The sequence below is a fragment of the Misgurnus anguillicaudatus genome, chromosome 19 (assembly GCF_027580225.2).
Source record: "Misgurnus anguillicaudatus chromosome 19, ASM2758022v2, whole genome shotgun sequence".
Taxonomy (NCBI): Eukaryota; Metazoa; Chordata; class Actinopteri; order Cypriniformes; family Cobitidae; genus Misgurnus; species Misgurnus anguillicaudatus.
In genome coordinates, this window is record NC_073355.2 from 42,583,470 (window position 1) to 42,606,450 (window position 22,981).

The following is a 22,981-nucleotide window of genomic DNA, read 5'->3' on the forward strand; positions in this document are numbered from 1 at the left end:
AAGGTCCTTACCAGTGCCCAAACCTGCATACACAATCCACTAATTCTCGAACTCGGGAACTATAGGGAACAATTTGAGACTCACCGAACAACACTGCAGACGGCTACAATGATTCTGCAAACTTTATTTAACCAGGAGAAAACATATTGAGACTCTTTTTCAAATGATCCCTCGCCAAGAAAGGCAGCACTTAAAATCTAATAACATCCCAGTAGACCATATCACAACATCTAACAAAGACAAAAGTTAATACAACAAAAAATTTAAATGACATAATAATCAAGACAGACAAAAACAAAAACAACAATCTATATACATTCACAAATATATCTGAAGGTTTCACAGACATATGATTTAAAATCCTTAAGTGATATAATAGTGCCTAGTTTCAGCTGTTTCTGCAAAGCATTCCAGGTTGAGGGGCATTATAACGGAAAGCAATTTTGCCAAATTCAGATTTAACAGCAGGTATAGTAAAAAGAATGCTGCTTTTTGATCTAAGATTATATCTGCTGTTTTCTACTAAAGAGAATACTGATAAATAAGATGGCAACAGTCCAATTATTCCCTTATAAATAAAAATAAGCCAATGATGCTGTCTACGAATTGAAAGCGGAGGCCAACCTGACAAACTATACAGATTACAATGATGTGTAAAATAATCTGCTTTAGTAACAAAACGTAAAGCAGAATGATAAATAGAGTCCAGTGAACATAAAACAGACTTTGCTGCATGCATATACAAAATATCTCCATAGTCTATAACAGATAAAAAGGTAGAAGCAACAAGTTCCTTTCTTCCTTTCAAATTAAAACAAGCCTTATTCCTATAATAAAAACCTAATTTAACTCTCAGCTTTTTTACCAAGTTATCTACATGGTGTTTAATGTAAGCTTATCATCCAATAAAAAACAAATAATTAAAACATGACACTCTTTCAATTTTCTGATCATCTTGCGTGATAATATGAGGCAAATCCTGTACATTGCTGGAAAGAGTGAATAACATAAATTTTGGAATTAAGTACCAATTTTAATTTAAGTAAATTATTTTGTAGAGTTATGAAGGCATCCTGCAGTTTCTTTAATGCCTCATATGGAGTTTTAGCAATACTGTATATGATAGTATCATCCGCATAGAGATGTACAGCTGCATTTATATTTGTACAAATACCATTTATGTAAATTTTAAACAACAAAGGTCCTAATATGGAACCTTGAGGTACTCCAACAATTAGTTTTGCCTCTCCTGACATAATACCTTAGCTAGTGACATATTGATATCTACTATACAAATCATTTTTAAACCATTTAACAACATTATCAGACATTCCAATTTTAGACAAACATTTTAACAAAATGGTATGATCGACCATGTCAAAAGCTTTTGAGAGATCAATGAATAAGGCTGCACAAGATTCTTTACAATCAATAGCACTAATAATATCATCAACTACCTTTATGGCTGCTGTGATGGTACTATACCCTTTACTGAAACCTAAATGAGAAGAAATAAGAATATTATTTACTGTTAAAAAGTTCTTTAACTGATCACTAACCAATGACTCAAAGACTTTGGCCAATACTGAGAGTTTTGAAATAGGACAATAATTTTCCATATTAGTTGGATCCCCATTTTTAAAAAGTGGGATTACAGGCGCTGCTCTAATTTATCCGTGTAGAACGTTGCATCGCATTAGTTCGGCTTTTGGCGCTCGCATATAAAATCATAATAAATTCTTTCATTTTTTGGTAATAGCCACTAGTTGCCACGTCGGTAGCGTGGCCTCCATTTTGGAATGAAAAAGCCCTATGCTGTAATTACCAAAGAGTTACTGAACAACAGCTGTACAGCAAAGATAACTGTTACTTTTTTAATTAACTCATTAGTACATTTTAATCACTTGCTACACCTAATGCTGTATTGTCTTGTATGTATGTTTTGTGTTGTTGTTGTTATCAGTTGTGGAATCCAATCGTTAAGTAGATAGGCTACACATTTAAGGTAGTTCTTTTTTTCTTGCTTTATTGAGTAATTCCATTTTATGCTACTTTACACATTTACTGCTATTAGTAGTTACCAACTCCACTGGGTATGAAATGTATTTTGTACACATTAATCCGCTGGATCCCGCTATAAACATGATCCTATAGAAAATGATGCATTGCCATGTCTGTTATCCTTTAGTCCTAATTGCCACTTTTGGACAGTGGCTGTTCTTTTAACTTTATCCATTTCGAGCAATTCTGATATATGTGTATATATGTGTATGTATATGGAGCCTATAGTATATATTGTTTCTTTTTTATTGCTCGAAATAAACTTTGATCAAATCAAATTTCATATGTGGTTGGTAATGATTCAGTGTTTTTAAACTTCAAAGAATTTCAAACCAAACTGAAGGTTTTGTGGGGTAAAAAGTGGAAGACTTGGCTTGATATCTGAAAATAAGCTGTAAAAAGGAATTTGATGTAGCTGATATTGCCATAGCAACAACAAGAAGCTAGTGGATAGTGTTGGGAAGTCGCTTGTTCGCAAACGACACATCACTTCTAGTCGACCCCCGAGCTGCTTTCATTCCAAAATGGCGAAGACGTAGGGCTGCTGCTGGGCACTGGTGTTGCAATGGAACGTTTTAAGCTTCTTGTCAATATAAAGTTATTTGCAGTAACTGTAGATTTAAATTGATGTTATTCATGGCAACAGTTTGTTCAAAGTTAAATGAACATTAAACATTAACAAGTCTTCGTCTTTATAGAAAAAAATTATAAAATAACATTCTCATGCAAAGCGTTCTGGCAACCAGAAATCCTCATCAACCTTTTCCAGTATTTTTTTTTAGATTCTGGTTCCCAGAATGCTTTGCATGAAGCTGTTTATTCTGCAAAGATAAAAACCTGTAAATGTTTAATTTTCATTTAACTTTGAACAAACTCTTGCCAATAAATAACATACATTCTAATCTACAGTAAGTTACTGGCAAACAGCTGCTACTAATACTGTCTTTATTCTACAGAAGTTTTTACCTTTATATGAAGTAAGTTATCTCATTCCTTTCATTTCCTGTCATTTATTGTCAGTCTCCAGTCTTATAGTTTACCTATTGGGGCATTGCACTTCCAAAAGTCATGAATCAATTCCCAAAGAACACAGTCATTTAATCCACTGGAATTTGCTTTGGATAAACCACTTTACTCAATGTTTAAATGCAATTCTACTGAATGTATTATTTATCATGTCTTTTAGTTCATTTTTTCCCTAATCAATTTGTATGATTTTCTGTATTTGTGATTATTCCTCAAGCATCAATAATTAAGATTGAAAAATAAACACCAACCTCTTTGTTCTTCAGTATCTTTAATCTTTATTCTGCGTGGTTGTGGTCCTCTCATCTTCTCAAGCTCTTCTATCAACACCAACAAGAAATCATGAAGCTTTCAGTTGTCGTATATGAAGTGATTTATCTGTGTGTTTGACTCCAGCATTTATTGGTGGATTTCAGTAGGAGGAGCTTCACTGAAGGTCTCAATCAATTTGGGTGTGGCTGGATTTAGAGAGGCTTTGTTTGTCAAAATGTTATAGACCAGTCGTTCTCAACCCATTAGGGGCCCTCAACAAACTTCCAAGAGAGCCTTAAGATTCAAAATAAGCATTAAAATAGGTTAAAACAACCAAGAATGAAGAAATGTTTTAGTGTTTGGGTATTTTTGTGAGAAAGGTTGAGAACCGCTGCTATAGAGGAATCTATTTCATGGTTGAATCAGTCAAGTTTTTTGTTTTATGTCAAATTAACATTCACCTGCTTAGTCAAGTCTATTTTATCACAAAGTGGTTATAAACATTATAGAAATATGACTGTTTTTTATAAAAGAAATACTGATTTAAATCCACTGCAGAAAAGCACCAATTTAATATTAAAATGTGACAATTCTGAGAAACTTCTTAAAGAGGTCTGTTAAAATCTTAAAATCTGTTATCATTTCATCACACTCATGTTGTTCCAAACCTACGTGTTACTATCAAAATATATTTTTTTTTGTGTTTAACAGAATAAAAACCTCATATAGGTTAAAAGGCCCATTTTTCCTCTGTTTTTGAAGCTATGGTTGTTTTTATGGTGCGCAATATAACATGTGTTCATGTTTCACGTGTAAAAAAAAATGAGACTTGAGAGTTGACAAACTCGTCACATACATTTATGACATTTCGTTACCTTAGCCTATTTAAACACAAACATGTGCTTTGCATAGCAATTTACATGAGAGCTTAAGAAATCACCGTAATGAATTGGGTGTAAATGGGAACTATCAGTCTGGAATAATGGGTTATCAACAGCTCCATTAACACTGATGTGACTGAAAATAAACATTTCAAGGTGGCTAACAGCTCTGTTAACACCTCTTTAAACACTGGTGGGTTCATTTTTGCCACAAATGAAATCTTTCAAGATAAGCAACACATTTCTGATTTCATTCACGGTAAATATTAACTATTATTATAATTATATTAATATTATACCACAGGTCTGTTAAATGCTTTATTCTGATTGTCTGAGAAATGTTCCGTGAGTGTTCATTTTTCTTGTAATCCCAGAGCCGATCCTGGACTCCTGGGTGCTCTTTGTGCTTTGTGAGGGGGTCCTATCTGTTATGAACTCTGTCTGTGTACCCTGTCTTGTACTCTTATTTTGAAGTCATGTCTGTGTCATCCATGTCTGTAGTTCTTTGTAGTTCTTTTGTTCATTGGTCTGTGTGATGATTGTTCCCCAGGTGTGTCTTGTTTTCCCTGATTACTCTGTGTATTTAAGCCTAGTGTTTCCAGTGTCTGATGTCGATCGTTAGTCTATGTTATGGTGTTTTTCGTATCCCAGATTCCTTGTTGGATTACCTGCTATGTTTTGTTTGTTTATTGTCATTTTTAATAAAACCACACTGCATTTGGATCCGCTCCCTGTCTTACCTGGATATACACGTAACAGAACGATCGACCACTCAGGATCCAGCAGCAAGTCCCCGTTCCCGTGTTTTTCCAAGTTTCCTGGTGTGTTCCCTGTGTCCTCATGCTTCGTGTCGGCGATATCCGAGTGCAAGTTTCACCCCCCACAACGGAGGAAGAATGGTGGAACGCACTCGCCGACCTGACTTCCCTCCGGCAACAGGGGAGACCTGTGCGCTGTTTTGCCCAGACTTTCTGGTCTTTTTCGCTGGGCCTGGACCTCTGTGACTCGGAACTTAAAAATTATTTCAATGAATGTCTCGATGAACCCGTGCCGCAGCAAGAGGTGGACGGGTTGCAAACACTCGATTTCTGGGGCTTCGTCGGTTACATGCACAACCGTGTCCGATGGAATTTGTGGGAGTTCCCCGCCGAAATACCCGCAGAGACTGTTACATCACTCGAGCCAGTCATCATGAAACCAACGCATTGCTCACGTCATCGGCGGCGGAGGAAGAGACCCAAGGCTGAGCGAGCTACTGTTAGCACGGACGCTATTCTCCCAAGTTCTGTTTCCCCTGTGTCAGTGCCCGTGCTTAAGATGGCCGCCACTTCATCCCACTCCATGCCTCAGTTCGCTGTTGTTAAACCTGCCCCAGTTTTCGAGTTTGCCACAATCATACCAGCTCCGATATGTCAGAATGCCACCATCATCACTGTACCCGTTGTTAAAGGTGCAGTAGGAACACCCGCACCCATTCTGAAGATGGCTCCCATACCCGAACCAACTCATAAAATGACTGCAACACCCACTCTACTTTACCAAACTGCTTTGATGAACTCTCCAGCACTGCCAAAAATCCGACAGTTAATCACCAGTCTGAGGGATGTACCATTGGTATCCGTACGGGTGGCCGGGGTGCCCCGTCCTGTGGTTTCCAGCTCCGTGGTGCATACTAAGTCTGAGGTATGTTCTCTGCATTCTGTAATTCCCATATTTGGCATGGCTGTGTGGTGTGTGTGGTCCGCGTACTGCTCCTCTGTCTCCTGTGATGCTTTCCAGAAACCTGAATCCTCTAAGTCCCCCGAGTCCCCTGAATCCTCTGAGCCGAGTGAATCTCCCGAGTCCTCTGAGCCGAGTGAATCTCCCGAGTCCTCTGAGCCGAGTGAATCTCCCGAGTCCTCTGAGCCGAGTGAATCTCCCGAGTCCTCTGAGCCGAGTGAATCTCCCGAGTCCCCTGAGCCGAGTGAATCTCCCGAGTCCCCTGAGCCGAGTGAATCTCCCGAGTCCCCTGAGCCGAGTGAGTCTTCTGATTCCCCTGAGCCGAGTGAGTCTTCTGATTCCCCTGAGCCGAGTGAGTCATCTGAGCCGAGTGAGTCATCTGAGCCGAGTGAGTCATCTGAGCCGAGTGAGTCATCTGAGCCGAGTGAGTCATCTGAGCCGAGTGAGTCATCTGAGCCGAGTGAGTCATCTGAGCCGAGTGAGTCATCTGAGCCGAGTGAGTCATCTGAGCCGAGTGAGTCATCTGAGCCGAGTGAGTCATCTGAGCCGAGTGAGTCATCTGAGCCCCATTGGTCAGCTAGTGTGGTCACCGCGATGCCCCAGAGACTCTTTGTCGTCACCAAGACTATGGCCAGTGCTGAACTCTCTGCATGTCCCAAGATGACTGTCCCCAAGCTCTTTGCCCTCACTGTCTGGTCGGAGATGTCTATATTTGAACTTACTGCCCTGTCTAATCAGGCCCAGAGGGCCTCTCTCTGTTCTCCTGTACCCAGGTTCCTGATACCACCAGCACCACCCTGGTATCCAGTCCTCCTTTGGCCTCAGGCTCCGCCCTGGCTTCCCGCCCTGCCGGCTCCGCCCTGGCTTCCCGCCCTGCCGGCTCCGCCCTGGCTTCCCGCCCTGCCGGCTCCGCCCTGGCTTCCCGCCCTGCCGGCTCCGCCCTGGCTTCCCGCCCTGCCGGCTCCGCCCTGGCTCCAGCCTCCGCCCGCGGCTCCGCCCTGGCTCCAGCCTCCGCCCGCGGCTCCGCCCTGGCTCCAGCCTCCGCCCGCGGCTCCGCCCTGGCTCCAGCCTCCGCCCGCGGCTCCGCCCTGGCTCCAGCCTCCGCCCGCGGCTCCGCCCTGGCTCCAGCCTCCGCCCGCGGCTCCGCCCTGGCTCCAGCCTCCGCCCGCGGCTCCGCCCTGGCTCCAGCCTCCGCCCGCGGCTCCGCCCTGGCTCCAGCCTCCGCCCGCGGCTCCTCCTTGGTCCCTGTCTCCGCCCGCGGCTCCGCCTTGGTCCCTGTCGCCGCCTGCTGCTCCGCCTTGGTTCCTGTCTCCGCCTGCGGCTCCGCCCTGGCCCTTGGACTTTTGTGGCCTTAGCCCACCATCCCTCCCCCGGGTCCACCTCCATGCCACCGCCCTCCTAGACTGTTGTACTTTGGGGTTTTCTGGGGGGCGTCTGGAAGCCGCCCTTTGAGGGGGGGCTATGTTATGAACTCTGTCTGTGTACCCTGTCTTGTACTCTTATTTTGAAGTCATGTCTGTGTCATCCATGTCTGTAGTTCTTTGTAGTTCTTTTGTTCATTGGTCTGTGTGATGATTGTTCCCCAGGTGTGTCTTGTTTTCCCTGATTACTCTGTGTATTTAAGCCTAGTGTTTCCAGTGTCTGATGTCGATCGTTAGTCTATGTTATGGTGTTTTTCGTATCCCAGATTCCTTGTTGGATTACCTGCTATGTTTTGTTTGTTTATTGTCATTTTTAATAAAACCACACTGCATTTGGATCCGCTCCCTGTCTTACCTGGATTTACACGTAACACTATCCGCACATTCATAAAAATCATTCACTGTCTCTGCGTAATCTTCTTTAAGAAAAATTCTTTCTTAAGGAGCTGAAGTATTTGCAGAAATGTTTTTAAGGAAGACTTTGTATTTGGAGTGAATTTTGTGCCATATTTAAACAAACAAATTCATCATGTTGCAAACAAACTCGATCTGCCACAAAGGATCGCAGAAAAAGCTTTGCAAATACAAAAGGCAATTTCAGAGAAAATGCAAAGGTGTTACAAATATGTACTGTGTTCGGAGGACAAATGACTCCTTAGTTTTGAAATGGTTTGGGTACAAGGTGATCGCATTGAAAATAAAGGCGTTTGAAGCTCATTTAAAACATTTCCACGGCTTATTTAAGAAAATAACAGCTCTGAAGAGACACCGCTTAGGTTTCAGGTAGTGCTAACAATAATAAAGAAAGATGATGATCATCATCATTCATCACCTTATCTGTTACCACTGAAATGTAGATGTAATTCCAAATAATTGTAATGTATTTCCAAATCTAAGCCCATCTTATGCAGAATGTTTCCTATAATAGACTGAAACACCATAAAACCAACGGATAAAACGGGCACCTCAGAATGCGTAAAAGACACATTGAAGGCAGGTCTAATTCACTGTGTACCTTCTAATAACGACCAGAACAAATATTTTGTATAATTAATATATATATATATATATATATATATATATATTTTTTTTTTTTTTCAAAAAGACAAGTGTCAACTTCTGTTAAGTGCAACATAGACGATGCAATGCTCTGCTGATGCGAGCCGAGAGAAAGCCCTTGTCTGTTTTAGAAAGAATGCAGCAAAGATATTTAATGCTTGAATGAGTTTGATTCATTTATGATGAGGTCGGTGCATTCTAGGTAAATATGCAATGCGAGCAAATCGTGCCAGCGCCTCCATGTCACGGTTATTATATTGTCTGCTATGCTTTAAATTTATTAAATACATGCAATTGGTTGATGAAACCTTTATTAAAATTAAGATACAATTTATACAAAACGAAATTCACTTTAAAGAAAGGCTTTCTACAAGTGGTAAAAATGTCTAATGATTTACAAAAACAAAACTGCACTTTACTGTTAAAAGACATAAATTTGGAATCCAATCAGGAAAAACTTTCATTTAATTTTTTTTTTTTGCTGTATTTTATTTGCTATTTGAATGAAGGATTTTACAAAAAAAAATGTATTTTATATGCTGGAATATGCAGAAATATAAGTTAACTCTTTCCCCGCCATTGACGAGATATCACGTCAATTAAAAGAAAACGCTTCCCCGCCAATGACGAGATTTTCCGTCTTTCTGCAATACCGCCATTATCCACTAGGTGGCGCACTTCCGCAACTTTTAAACCCGGAAGTATTGCCCTCTGACAAGCTGCTGCATGTCCGTGTCTGTTTTAAAGATCGCTCTGAATGGGATCTCTATGAAAAGTCCATCACAAAAATGGAATTATCTCTGCTTTTTGCTCAAAATGTGGTGTTTTTGCAGAAACCTACCCATATTCAAAAGCTGATTACAAAAGAACTACTGAAGGTAGGAAGAAACGTTTTTTTTTTGTTTGAAAGCAGAGGGTCTGTTATTTCATTTGGCATATTGTATGTTTATATATTCAAAGAAGAACATTTTCTGGAAGGCATTAAACTTTGGTGAATATCATGAAAAAGCTGGCGCTGGCTGGCAACTTTTTTTAAAAACGCTGGCGGTGAAAGAGTTAACAGAAGGAGGACTTTCTTTATTTCATTAAAATATGGTGGAATGTGCAGAAAATAGGTTTAAATGTTCAACAATTTTCTTCAAGTCTGAGACTGTTGCTTTAATTAAATTGTTGATTTATTCGATGTAAGTGTAAGAAACCAAACGCCGTCCACTGTCTATAATAGCATAATTTAGAGATCACTTTTTTAACCAATAACCGGTTAATTCTGTTTGACCGTTGTATTTAACTTTTTTAATAAACTGCTAATTGTTGCTAATAAAAGTTGTTAATACTGTTGTGTATGTTATTTTGTTATTGTTTCAGTATTAGGGTTTGGTATTCAGTTTTTGAAGTGTTTAGCCCCAAGGCAACAGTTTGGTGACACTGTCTGAGCATTACGTCATAATTTTATAATTATTCACGGAAATATCATAGGCCGGGGTAAAATAGGGAGGCGATTTGATGGTATCAAAATTTGGATACTGCCCAAGCCTAGTATACAGATAAGTAAATTGTGTGAAAAATAGTGTATTTTACGCTTGAAACATGAACACATGTTATATTGAGCACTGTAAACACAATCAAAGCTTCAAAACACAGAAAGAACGGGATATTTTAATGAAGCCCGACAAAGGAAATATGTCTTTATTCAGTTGGTGCCACTGGCAGGGGTGGTGTCTAAGGTAAAATTCCTGGCTTCTTGGGATTTAAAATGTCTAACAAAGTCGAAAAAGGGCCATCTGCTGTTTTGTATTGCACATATTTGTGAGAAAATCATGTTTACATTTGTGAGAAAATCACATTTGTGCAAAACACAGTACATATTTTTAACCACTTTTTTATTTGCAAAGCATTTTCTGTTTGTTTGCGAGTCAAGTTTCCTTTTGCCAAGCAGATTAAGTTTGTTTGCAACATGCTGGATTTGTTTGTTTAAATATGGCACAAAATTCATATTTGTAACCCATATAGGAAAGTCATTTTAAAGAAAAGCTCTTAATGAGGGAATTCTAGTCAAGCTTAAGTTTAGGTAAAAATATACTATCTCAGTTGTCATTAGGTACGTTTATATGCAACCAAATAATCAGTTTGTAGTCGTATTGATGGCTCAATCGTATTGAAAAGCCTCCATGTAAACATCATAATCAATACGATTGAGGACGATCGGATGCAAATTTGGATCGTATTGAAGGGGTGGTGTACTCCGATCTGTGATCAGATCCGAAAGAGAAAAGTACGCATGTTAACGCGTGAATCGTAGTATTTTCTCAAACGGATGCCAAAATACATGTGCTCAAGTTCGTGTCTTATATTAAAATCTTATATCACATGATCCTCGTCACAGAAACACGCAATAGCAAGGCAGTGGGATCACGTATTATTAAGATAAGGTTACTGGGGCCACGCGATGTACATCCTGCCGCGTTTATGTGTAACGTTACTTTTAAAATATTAGGCTACTTACTGCAATAAAGTAGCGTTTTGCCTTTTGAAAAGTGTGTTTTCATTACCTATCTGAAAACTTCTTAAGAAGAACTTTCTTCAACTCCGCTTTGACTTTAATCCAGAGATAAAGCGTGAACTTTACAAGAGATGCTGTCTGCAGCGTGACGTTGCCAAGTCCTCTGCATTTTTTTGAGTTTAGGTTTAAACTGTTTCCACCAGTTTTTTTTCTGCGGGTTAAAGATTAAATGATTTTGTTCATTAGATATTGGCATTTGGGCTGTGAAATAGTCATTGGGATGCTTTTGGGCTAGTTTTAAATGTCCATTTGGGATGGTTATGATACGCGAATCTGGCAACCCTGGCTGTGCGTTTGCGCAAATGTTCGGTTCGGATTTAATAGATTATACATATATACGAACATTTTAATCAGATTGCAATGTTTAGGGTGCACGTAAACTGTATCGTCGTAACCTTCAATTGTATTAAATTTAGTCAGATTGACAATTTTTTTTGCATGTATAGCCATTGTTCTTTTTAGCCAGTAAACTATAGATTTAATATACCGGAAGTCTTAAATAAATGCAATGTCTTAACACTAAACACTAATTGAGCTTATTGTCTCTCTTTTCAGACTGTCATTAGGCCGAACCAAAACCTGTCACTGTCACACTAAAGCAGATTTTGGGCGAGAAAGACTAAATTGAAAAAAAAATATTTTGATATTCTTCAATGAGTTCAGTTTGTTCCATTTTTAGGCACATACTCTACTCCAGGGGTTCCCAAACTTTTTCAACATGCGGCCCCCCTTGTGTACGGTGGATTCCTTCGTGGCCCCCCAAAGAAAATTTGTGACAAAAAAACAAAAAAAAAACTGTTCTAAAACTAATTTTTAATAAAAATAAAAAAAACATTAAATTATACAAAAAGTAGCGCTTTTGGTTAGTAGCCTATTTTTTTTAGGTTTAATTACACAGAATTCATGATAAATTAATGTATTTCATAAAATGTCATTAAACTGGTCCCCCTTGGCACCATCTCGCGGCCCCCAGTTTGAAAACCACTGCTCTACTCTACTGAATGCTGTAACTAAAAATATATTTTGAATATATTTAAAATATTTATTTTTGAATTGTTTTTAACTGTTTTAAGCAGTCTTTGTTTATTTGGAAAAAATATTTTGGATATGTTACCAATTGAAGAAATCTATTCCCAAATAGCACTTTTAAATTTAACTAATCATTACAAACTTGAAGTAGACTGGATAGTAGTCTAGCTGCAGTATGTTTAAGTATACAAAATGTAATAGCATTCCAAGTTTTTACATTTTGCAATAGCGAAAAATATAGATATAGAATTTACGCAAACAATATATTCATGCTATACTGATTGTATGTTTGCAAGACACTCATAATAAATTTGTACTTCTAACCCAAATAAAACACACTCGAAATTCACTTATCAAGCCTGCATTTAGCACAAACACACTCATGTGCTTAAAAAGGTACACTTGAAGTTGTTTCACTTTAGCACACAAAAGTACACAAAATACTCTCAAATTTGTACTTTATTACAATTAAATTACAACTAAAATATATTAAGTACAAAATTTGTTTAAAAAAGTGACCATCACTAGCTGTAACATGCCCATGTACACCACCTACTAGTAATCTGCACGTGCAATGTACATCGAGGGAAGTTAAAATGAAAACTGTCACGTATAGTCTACGCCGTAGGTCCTATGCAACATATAAATCACACTTTACAACAAAAAGTCCACTCATATCATTACTCCACAGATGGTAACGATTTCTTTCCAGCGTGAATTCTCATGTGTGTGTTAAGGTGAGATTTTCTTTTGAAACACTTTTTACACTGACAGCATCTGAATGGTTTCTCTCTATGTGAACTGTCATGTGTCTCTTCAGTTGATATTTATCTCTGAAACACTTTTCACACCGACAGCACCTGAATGGTTTCTCTCCAGTGTGAATGGTCATGTGTCTCTTAAGGTGACTTTCATCTCTGAAACACTTTTCACACTGAAGACAAGCGAAAAGTTTCTGTTCAGTGTGAATTTTCATGTGTACTTTAAGGTTGGGTTTACTACTGAAACACTTGTTACACTGAGTGCATGTAAACGGTTTCTCTTCGATGTGAACTTCTGCATGCATCTTAAGGCTAGATAGATATGAAAAACTCTTTCCACACAGATCACACACAAATGGTTTCACTCCAGCGTGAATTTTGATGTGTATCTGAAGAGCGTCTTTACTTGTAAAACTTTTTTCACACAGATCACACGTGAATGGTCTCTCTCCAGTGTGAATTCTCATGTGTATTGTTGTGTAAGATGCAAATTATCCAGCCTTTATAAGCCAAATAATACACCTAATTTTATATGTATTTCTTCTGAGCAATATAAACCTGTGGTTTGTTATTTTATACTCCTTTTACTATGTTAAACTCTTTATGTTACTTAATACGCCTAGGGTGGCTTTGATGTAAAGTATTATAATCATTGAGTTGGGAGTATATGCATGACAGCTCTTGAATTGCATGTTTAAGGAGTGACACAAATATGGTTTTGTATTTACTAGTTTATTAAGAGTAGAGAGATTGATGCATGTATTAGATAGAACAAAGCTTAAGGGATATATTACAGTTTAAAGCATGATTTAAAGACCTGTCTTCGTGGGAGAAAGCGCAGAGGAGTTTGGAGAAGAACGACAAAGAGACTTCGTCATATATTTAAGATATTAGGGGACTTTCCCAGTAGACGTAAGGATCAAAGGCGTGCCATGAGGCCCTGAATATGATTCCTGGAATTCGGACCCGAGACCGTGCCTATAAATTGATGCTGGTGCAGAACTTAGGCAGATCTGGAGAGCGAGCAGCATCCAGCATCTCCGTTGTCTGACAGCCTGAAATCTTGTGTGCTCTAGACTTAGTACTTTTTAGACTTTGTATTTTTGTCTTATTACTTTTAGTTAACTTGGTATTTCTTATTTCTTTTCTTTTTCTTTTTAATTTGGCAAAACTTGTAATCGCAACTAGCTAAATTGTATTAATAAATTTTGTAAAAGACAAGAAGAAGTGTGCCTGCGTGAACTTAGCTCAAATAATCAACCACAGGAAAGTCTTCTAATAATTATGTGAGTATAATCCAGTTTTCAGTTTCTATCTTATTTAAGGTAATGTACGATTGGTATACTAGGGAAATAATTGTTAGATTTGACTGTCCTTGCCTACCCTGAATAGAAAGAATAGGCAAAAGGTACAAATTTTCGTACCGTAAAACATGGCGCCCAACTGCGGGGCACGGTTTTTGTCGTTGATTTCTGGCCAAAATCAACGGCAAAGCGTGTTCAAAAGAAACGATTACGAGTTACCATGCCTAGGGAAGAGTTAAAATAATTAAAATCCCGTAAGACCCCAAAGAATAGTTCGAAACGAGCTATTATACGACCCAGAAAGGGTTGGTGCGCGCGCACAACTTTATATAAACCGACGGGCAGGAGGTTTATTAGGGCTCGTTAACGTACAGTTGCGTTAAGCTGTCAGGAAGGACGCTTCTTTAAATGACAGAAAGAGCTCAGACCCATATTCTCGTGTACACAAGAGGTGATACTCGTGTACGTGAACGAGAGGGTGCCGCTGAAAATGCGGAAACCTCAGTTTTAGTGAAAGAAGCTGAGGAGTTGGCGTTATGGTTTTCGCTTAAGGATACATTAAGGGGATGACGTTCTCGGAAGCCGAAATGGGCTTAACTGTAGTACGATGGGCACAAACACTAGAGAGGAATAAAAATAGTGGCGTACTTATACAGTGAATGATTTTAGATGTCGAGTTTATTTTGTCAACAGTGAAAGAAGTTGACTTAGAGACCATAAAAATATATGGTAAAAAACTGTTAGAGAAAAGACAGGGAGAGCCGGTATGGATCGCGTTAGAAAGAACCAACAAGAAATAATACATTTCGAAGAGGAGAGAGAGATCCCGCCAGAACTTGGAAAAACAGAAATAGGCTACGAACTTAAAGTAGGCAACATAAAAATAACAATACACAATGGTCTATTAAAAGACACTAGCGAAGGCATATTAGTTCTAAACGGCAACGAACGAATGATTACGGGAGTCAGAACATCAAGTGTGATATTTGACAAATCAGCGGAGGACGCATTAAAAGAGATTTAGATCTCTCGCGAAAATCTGGGTAGACAAAGCCCTGCTGCGTGCGGGTAAATCGCCATTAGTAGACAAGTTAAAGTAACACATTTAACTCAAATAGGAACTAGACAATATAAACATTAAATGACGAATGTAATTAGAAGAATGACTACAGGAATAAATAAAAATTTAAACAAGGGACCTTTGACTTTAAATCTACTAATGAATAACAAACAGAGAGAATAGTTTAAACGTATTCTTAATGCGATGTAAAGTGAGGTCGATTTCGAGGTGAGAATTCCAGCTGCGTCGGCATATGCAATAAAAGAGACAAAAGGTCAGAAAATGCTAAATGAAATTGTAAGCTCAGACGGAGAAGAAATAAATGAAACATCATACTCTTACAGTCTAACTTCAGACAGTGAACCAGAACTTAAAAGAAAGAAAGAAGCGCGATTGCGATAGAAAGATAGCGGAGCTATCTTGTTATTAAAGGTGAGTCATTTAATTTAAAATGACTGGCCATTAATGGAATTGAGAGGTGTACGATTTAAAAAAAAAGAAAACCCTCTTCTAAAAGACGAAGCAGAAGTTTAATCAAAAATTAGATAAAATAAATATTCCTGAAAATGAACTCACTTATGTACAAGTGAGAACATCTAGTTTGTCACTCATCAGCCGTGTAAATAGCGAAGCACGAATGATGGGGTAAATCCGCAAAAAACGGCGTTATTTCAGGAAAAATACGATTATTCAAGGAAAATAATAAAAAGCATTGAAGGCGTTGTAAAAACCTTGAGAACCGAAGTGAAACATTTACGAGGCGAAGTAGAAAAATTGAATGTTCAAAAGGCGATAGCACCAATGGGGAAATTAGACATTTCCTACAATTGGGAAAGTAAAGAAGAGCCACAGATCAAACCATATGATACAGTAGGTCGATATTCTCCGGAATTATTAAGTACACCGGTTAGACAACTAGAATTTGAAACTTCGCGTGTAGGTAAAGACAAACAGACTAAAATACAATCTAAATTGCTGGAAATACAATTGACAGAGGCAGTTCATAAGCATATAGGTGTTAAGGAAAAATTAGAAAATCACAGTGGGTTTATGGTTAGAGCCGCAAAAATGCCGACTTACCAAGAGAGACAATTATGCAATCTCAGCAGAGGCAACAGAAAAAAAAAAGTTAGAGATTTAACAGGAACAGTACTCACACATAGCTTAATACGCGCCGTAAAAGACCAAGTGCCTCTCACTTCAGGATGAAATTCCTATGTCAGACAAAGTAAGACTTTTACGAGATGTAGGAAGAGAAATATAATGAGGATATAAATTAATTACCACCCTGAACAATGTGACTAATAAACAAATAAAAGAACGATTGGCTGAGTACGTCTTAACTTCTCAACGCGTAAAAACTTTGAGGGAAAATGAGCCAAATAATAGGCGTTTCAATATACCAAGTACACCGAACGCGGATAAAGCCGTAAATGATACAATGACAAATAGGATGTATAATGCGCGATTTCAAAGAGAGAGAGACCATTTTAATACGAGTACACGTAAAGTACCATTTCGAAGCGAAAGAGGCTTGGAGCGAAGTAAATATGGAACAGAAAGTGAAAGAGAGTTCGTATCTAACACGCAAAAATCGAATTATGTCTTGGAGGAAAGAGCAGAGAACGAAGTACCTGAAAACCGAATGCAGTTTCAGTCTCCTAAGCACAGAATAGATAACACAAAACTCAAAAAAGGTGAGAAGAAATCAAACAATGAATGATAATGTAACGGACTCGGAAACCGAAGCAGATCTTAGGATCTTAACACGCATAATTATCAGACACCGATATAAAAGTCGTAATGACAAGAGAAAAAAGGTTTTGTTAAAACAGAATGTCTGTGATAGAAATGTAATAAAAATATATAGATTAAAATATAAGGAATTGATAAATTTAGTTAAAAGGACTAGTTAATTCTGGAGCACAGATATAAATTACAACACCACTAAAAGATGAAGAGCACAATTATTCTTCAGACGTGCACAGAATTAAAACGGAAAAAACATGGAAATAAAATAATGTAACAAAAAATTACTTGTTGGAACTTGAGAAAAATATTTAGATAAAGTAAATTTAGAAGAGTGATTAAAATGAATTAGGAATAAGATGATAGGATCTGAGCAGAGAAAAAGGATAAATTAATACGAATGCTGAGAGACAACACTTTTTGGTAAATTAAACATGATTGAGGAGCTGTTGATGAAAACTACGCTCACGGAAAATAATAGGAGGAATGCGCGAACCTCAACGCCAGTATCCGACCAATAAACTAGCCAAAAAAGAACTAAATCAGAGAATATAAGAATTGTTAGAGCAAAACGTTATTAAGGAGGTAAAATCTCCAATAATTAATAGCCTGATTCAAGTTATTGAACCGGACAATACATTTAGATTAGTGACTAACTTCACGGCTTTGAACAGAGCTATTAAACCGGACAAACGGTGTAATAAATGCACGTAATAGGCAGCATTAAGCGAGTGAAAGAAATGCAATTTTCTGTTGGAAATAGGTTTAACAAAGAGGTCAACACCGCTAATAGAGGCGAGTCAGAAAGAAAAGGAAAGCGTTTTCAGTTAACAATAAATTATTGTAAATTTCTGCAAGTATTTAAAAAGCTCAGTGGTATTTCAGAGCGTAATGAGGGATATATTAAGACTTACCGGTAGAAATGTATATCGTTGACGTCCTAATAATATCCAACAATGAGAAACAACATACTTAAATATTTGATCAAACGCTGAAGAAACAAGCCGATGCACGTTTAAAATAAATAAATAAATAATAAACACGAATTAATGACAGAGATGGTTGAATTTCTGGTTTTTTTTATACAAACATGCAACCGTGGAATTACGCAAATGAGCGCAACACCGTCATTAAGACTCCGAACATCGTAAGACACGTTCAAGAAAAAATAGTGGGTTGGTAAAATTTAGCCAAATGGCAAAGCCAATGTATGCCACCATAAAAGAAAGCAAATTGCAAGGGACGCAAGAAACCGAGCATTGCGCAGCTTACAAGCGGCAATTTAGACTCAGGCCAGCTAGAAGTAAAACAGACGAAAAAAAATTTTAAGATGATCTTGAGATGGATCAAATTAGTTATCAAATGATAGCTAGAAATTCTAAAAACAGTATGCCTATAAAAAATTGTAACTGGAAATTGAGAAAGGCCGGATAAACATTTATTTCTGTAGACAAGCTTATCAGCACTGTCAAAAAGTAAAAGATATCCTGAATTACAGGGTCTAGCGAGGGGAAAGCAGATCTTGGTAAAATTCGGACAAATTAGTCATGGAGCATCTGACTAAAGACTAAATTAAGGTTGAGAGAGCATTGAATTCTCGATGGCAGATATGAAAATAGACTTTTCGATCCAAATTTAAAAATCAGAAATAGAGAAAAAAATGAAATATCAGAAAACAGTTGAATCTGTTTAAAAGCATTGTAGTTTATAAGGATGGTTCTAAAGCACCATAAGGAGACAACGCACGTTAGGCGTACATTAAGCCGGAAAAACAGTAGGATCGAGAAAGTGTCAAAGGAACAATTAGCTAAAGCTATTGCAATCGTAAAATCTTTAGAGAGGTTAAGAGACTTAAAAAGCCAACCAATTTGTCCTGGGAATAAATAGTTAATACGTGGGAAAAAGCTTAAATGAGGATTTAAGTATTAAGAATAAATTAATAAAGGACATAAGCGTAACATCAACATGGACATTCAAAAGACAATAGCGAGATGGCTTTAAGCAATAACGAAACTAACAGACTGGCTAGAAAGAGAAGAATAATTGTGCTTAGAGAGGATGAGAATAATATACAGAAAATAACTATAGAAAATTAATCTTATTTTACAACATCTGAGCATGAACTTAATAGGTAAAATCTTAACAAATAATAAAATGCACGTTTCTAAATGAAGGAAGAAATATCAGCGGATCAGATTGCTATGTGAGAATTGTAAGAAGAGGTTATCACAAGTTAAGTAGCAATTGATAATGTAGTATATTGCCAGAGAAATTAATGAGAAATTAATTTGTTGCCGAAGAATAAGTTAAATAACAAATATATTTTGGTTATTGTTGATGGCTCTACAGACATTTTTTTTTGATAAGGCACTAATTCCAGAATGACAATAAAAGCAGTACAGGAACAGACTGCGCAAGGGAGACTAAGCAGTATAAGGAAAGAATAACACTAGCTATTTTATCGGCGGAGAGTTAGAAAAAAAAAATACTCGCAAAAAAGCACATGAAATTAGCCCGGAGAATAAAAGAAATAAAAGAATATTTCAGGGCAAATGCGAACTAACGCAAGTGGGATTCATATTAAGAACAGGCTCTGTATTATATTAATTCAACAAGCGTTGAAAGAAAAGAAAAACCGACATTGGACCGTAACAGAAATTGCTTTCCAGGACAGAACGTCTATATAAGGTTAGTTCACCCGGATAGGAACAACCCATTTAAGGACCCTTTTTGCTAAGACAGACACGATCGTGAAAGTAATTGATAATTACACAATTGAGTTAGAAAACAATGGAATTTGGTCCAAAAGACCACATCTCGTATTTATCTAAATTGACCATTGTCCCTCGACAAGCAGACGCCTGCTGTGAAAGACGCATATTAGAGTGTGTCGGTGCTGGGACAAAGAAGTCATAAAACCCCCGAACTAATGTTACCCACGAAAAGGCATTAACGATTATATGGTACTGGGGCATGAGATTTTGGTAAGTATTTATTGATGACGTTATAACATGGGCGTCGAATCATGCTGAGGTTTTCACGACGGGGTAACTTAATGTGTATAAATGCAGTTATAAAATTAAAAGGGACAAGATAGTCGACGTGACCTTCATGTGTCCATGTCAATCAGTCAATCACATGTTACGTTTATGCTGCGGTCATTCGCGCAGTATCCATGGTTTTTAAGCGGCATAAAACACTTAAGTCAACTCCTTTGTACGAAAATGTCATGTCGTGTAAGTTGGCATGTTCTGTTCGAATTGAAATAAATTGTAATGGTGTAATTTTGCTTACTTCTCTTGTTGAATAGTTTGCAAGTTTTAATGGAAATAGAAAATATTGGTTATCTAGACAAATGTGCTCTTATTTTCAGTATATTTTTATAACTCTTTTGTAATGTCTTCTTTATCGGAGCCCTTCAAATTAGAAAAGTGATGATGATCTTGTCAATGCTGAGATTTTCATGCATCAACAGCCATTACATCTGTCTGGATCAGGTAATGTAGTGTTAACCCTGCTATTCTACAATATTTACTTAAATACAGTATGCAAGTGTATGCATACATTCTGATAAAGGTCATTATAGAATTCTCTTCCAATATTGCACTAATTTTACTTTTTTATATTTTGTCAGGATTGAACTAGAAACAGACAGCAAGGGTTGTCAGGTCAGAAACAGAACGACACACAAACACAAGAAACTTCACAGGTGAGAAGTGAGAGTGGCTTTTTAAAAACACCTGCTACTTGTTTCTCAAGACTGGTTTATCATTGTCATTAGGAAAATATAAGAAGCTAATTTAGGATGCTTTTTTGTGAAGCGTCTCCCGTAAAACCTTACAATGCATTTAATATTTGTTTTGTAATCAAATCAAATTCTACTAATCCTATTAATTAAGATGCAGTGTTTTGTTTTCTTTTTAAAAGGGGCTATGACTTGTTTTTTATTTTATTATGTGTTTTAAATTGTAGGCAGATCAACATGCAATTTGAAGACGTGTGATAAAATACAGAGAGGTGAAGTCGTGTGTCTTTCCAGATGCCCAAATCATCCCCGTTAAAAGGTAATGAATAGTGTTATGACAAAAAATGTATTTCAAACTAAAACATTACATTTATGTTTCTATACTAATGAAATATGTTTTTCTTTTTCCAAACTTAATCAAATGCAATGATCGCTAAGATGAGCCTGAAGTGGAGATTTGGGAAGATGCTGTTTCATAAGTCGCTTTGCCAGATCACCTGTGGTCGGGATGTCTGCTAACATGATGCCTTGCTGGTCTGGGCGAGTTTAAAGTCTTACACAGACAGTCCAGAGGTTCTGAAGTCCATCTTCGATTTCATTGGTAAGGGACTACACAAAAGGCTGTTTGACCCACACGTAAAGCAACCTAAAAAAGCTTTGTTAAAGGAACACGCCCAGATTTTGGGAATTTAGCTTATTCACTGTATCCCCCAGAGTTAGATAAGTCCATACATACCTTTCTCATCTCCGAGCATGCTGTAACTCTGTCTGACGCAGTCCCCGCTAGCTTAGCTTAGCACAAAGACTGGAAGTAAATAGCTTCAGCTAAGCTAGCGGGGACTGCGTCAGACAGAGTTACAGCACACACGGAGATGAGAAAGGTATATGGACTTATCTAACTCTGGGGGATACGGTGAATAAGCTAAATTCCCAAAATCTGGGCGTGTCCCTTTAATCATATAATTTGGGGGGTGTTGAAAATATAAAGTTGATATCACTTAAGCATTCAGTATAGGATTTATTTGTAACCAAATCGATCAGAAGCACCATTCACTACCATAGTATTCTTTTATGCTACTATGTAAGTCAATGGTGCTTCTGGTCAGTTTGGTTGCAGACATTCCTTAAAAAATCTTCAGGTTCATCAGGACGCTTTAAAGGGACACTCTACCCATTTGCATTAAGCTTTGTATAGTTAGAACCCCAGTCATGTTTTTGAATGGTCGTGCATCATTTCCTCAGTTGCCGCTGAGACAGGAGAAATATAGATTTCAGTGTTGCACTTCCTTCTTTCAATGATGTAAAAATCATCATTTTGCATCATTGAAAGAAGGAAGTCCAATATCTTTGTTGAGGGGGTGAGACTACAAACACCCCTTTTCTCGGTCAAATAGGCACCAAATTCTAAATGTATGTTACATTCCGACTACAAATATGATACAACTTTCAATAAAGATTAATGTTTCTACGGGTGAAATGCTCCTTTAAGGTGTAGAAACATCTCAGCAACCTCAAGAGAAATTGGAGGCAACTGAGCTAAATTGCAGATGTTGTTGCAAAGGGTCTGAATATGTATAATGAAAATATATGTTTTCTTTTTTCATACATTTGCAAAAGTTTCTAAAATTCTGTTTTTACTTTGAAGAAAATATCTGAACAATTACAGTATCATGCAACAACATAACATTTGAAAGTGAAAGGTGTATGATAATTTCTGAATGCACTGTAGATGATCTTAATTGAACCCCATTGTTATCTTCGTAAACACAACAGCTTTCTTCCTTCATCAGATGGCTATGCAATGTTTCAAGTCAGACTATCAAAGAAAACGCATCTTGTCCTGATGTGCAATAACAAGATTTTTTTGTACATGGGCTAAAATGCAGCATTTTTTGAAAATTAAATATATTGTGTTTTTTTTCTCTCTTTAGATGCTGTCATCGTATTAAGTACAGCATGAGCCAGAATAGATGGGTGGTGGTGGCCATAAGAAGACTGTCAACTAAATCAACAAAATTCATATTTGCAGTTTTTCTTGAATAAAGTTTTTCTATTCAGATGAATAAAATGACTTTTAAACATGATTTTGTTTTCATATTTTATGATTTTATTCTATATTTAGAATATTACACTTCTGCACTACTAACTGGAAACCTAACTGTTTGAAAGAATGTATTTTTATCCTTAAAAATATTTTAAACAGCTGCTTTTCATATTTGTAAAGGGTAGGCACCTGCCATCTTATTTGTCCACATTTAAACTTTACCTTCTTTAGGTGTTTAGTTTTATGAATGGGGTTGTACTGTAAGTTATGCGCAGCAAGTTGTATTCATATGATAATTGGTTTAAAAATA

General features: G+C 37.5%; 2 long non-coding RNA genes across 2 annotated transcripts in view; one reads left to right on the plus strand and one right to left on the minus strand.

Annotated features, from left to right (window-relative positions):
• LOC141351171 (uncharacterized) overlaps window positions 1-22,981 on the minus strand; it is a 105,934-nt gene that overhangs the window by 53,083 nt on the left and 29,870 nt on the right. The window lies entirely within an intron of this gene.
• On the plus strand, window positions 20,079-22,711 carry LOC141351168 (uncharacterized). Its single transcript, XR_012359406.1, has 5 exons — window positions 20,079-20,379; window positions 20,517-20,591; window positions 20,855-20,946; window positions 21,066-21,228; window positions 22,559-22,711. It is a non-coding gene; the product is annotated as an uncharacterized lncRNA (long non-coding RNA).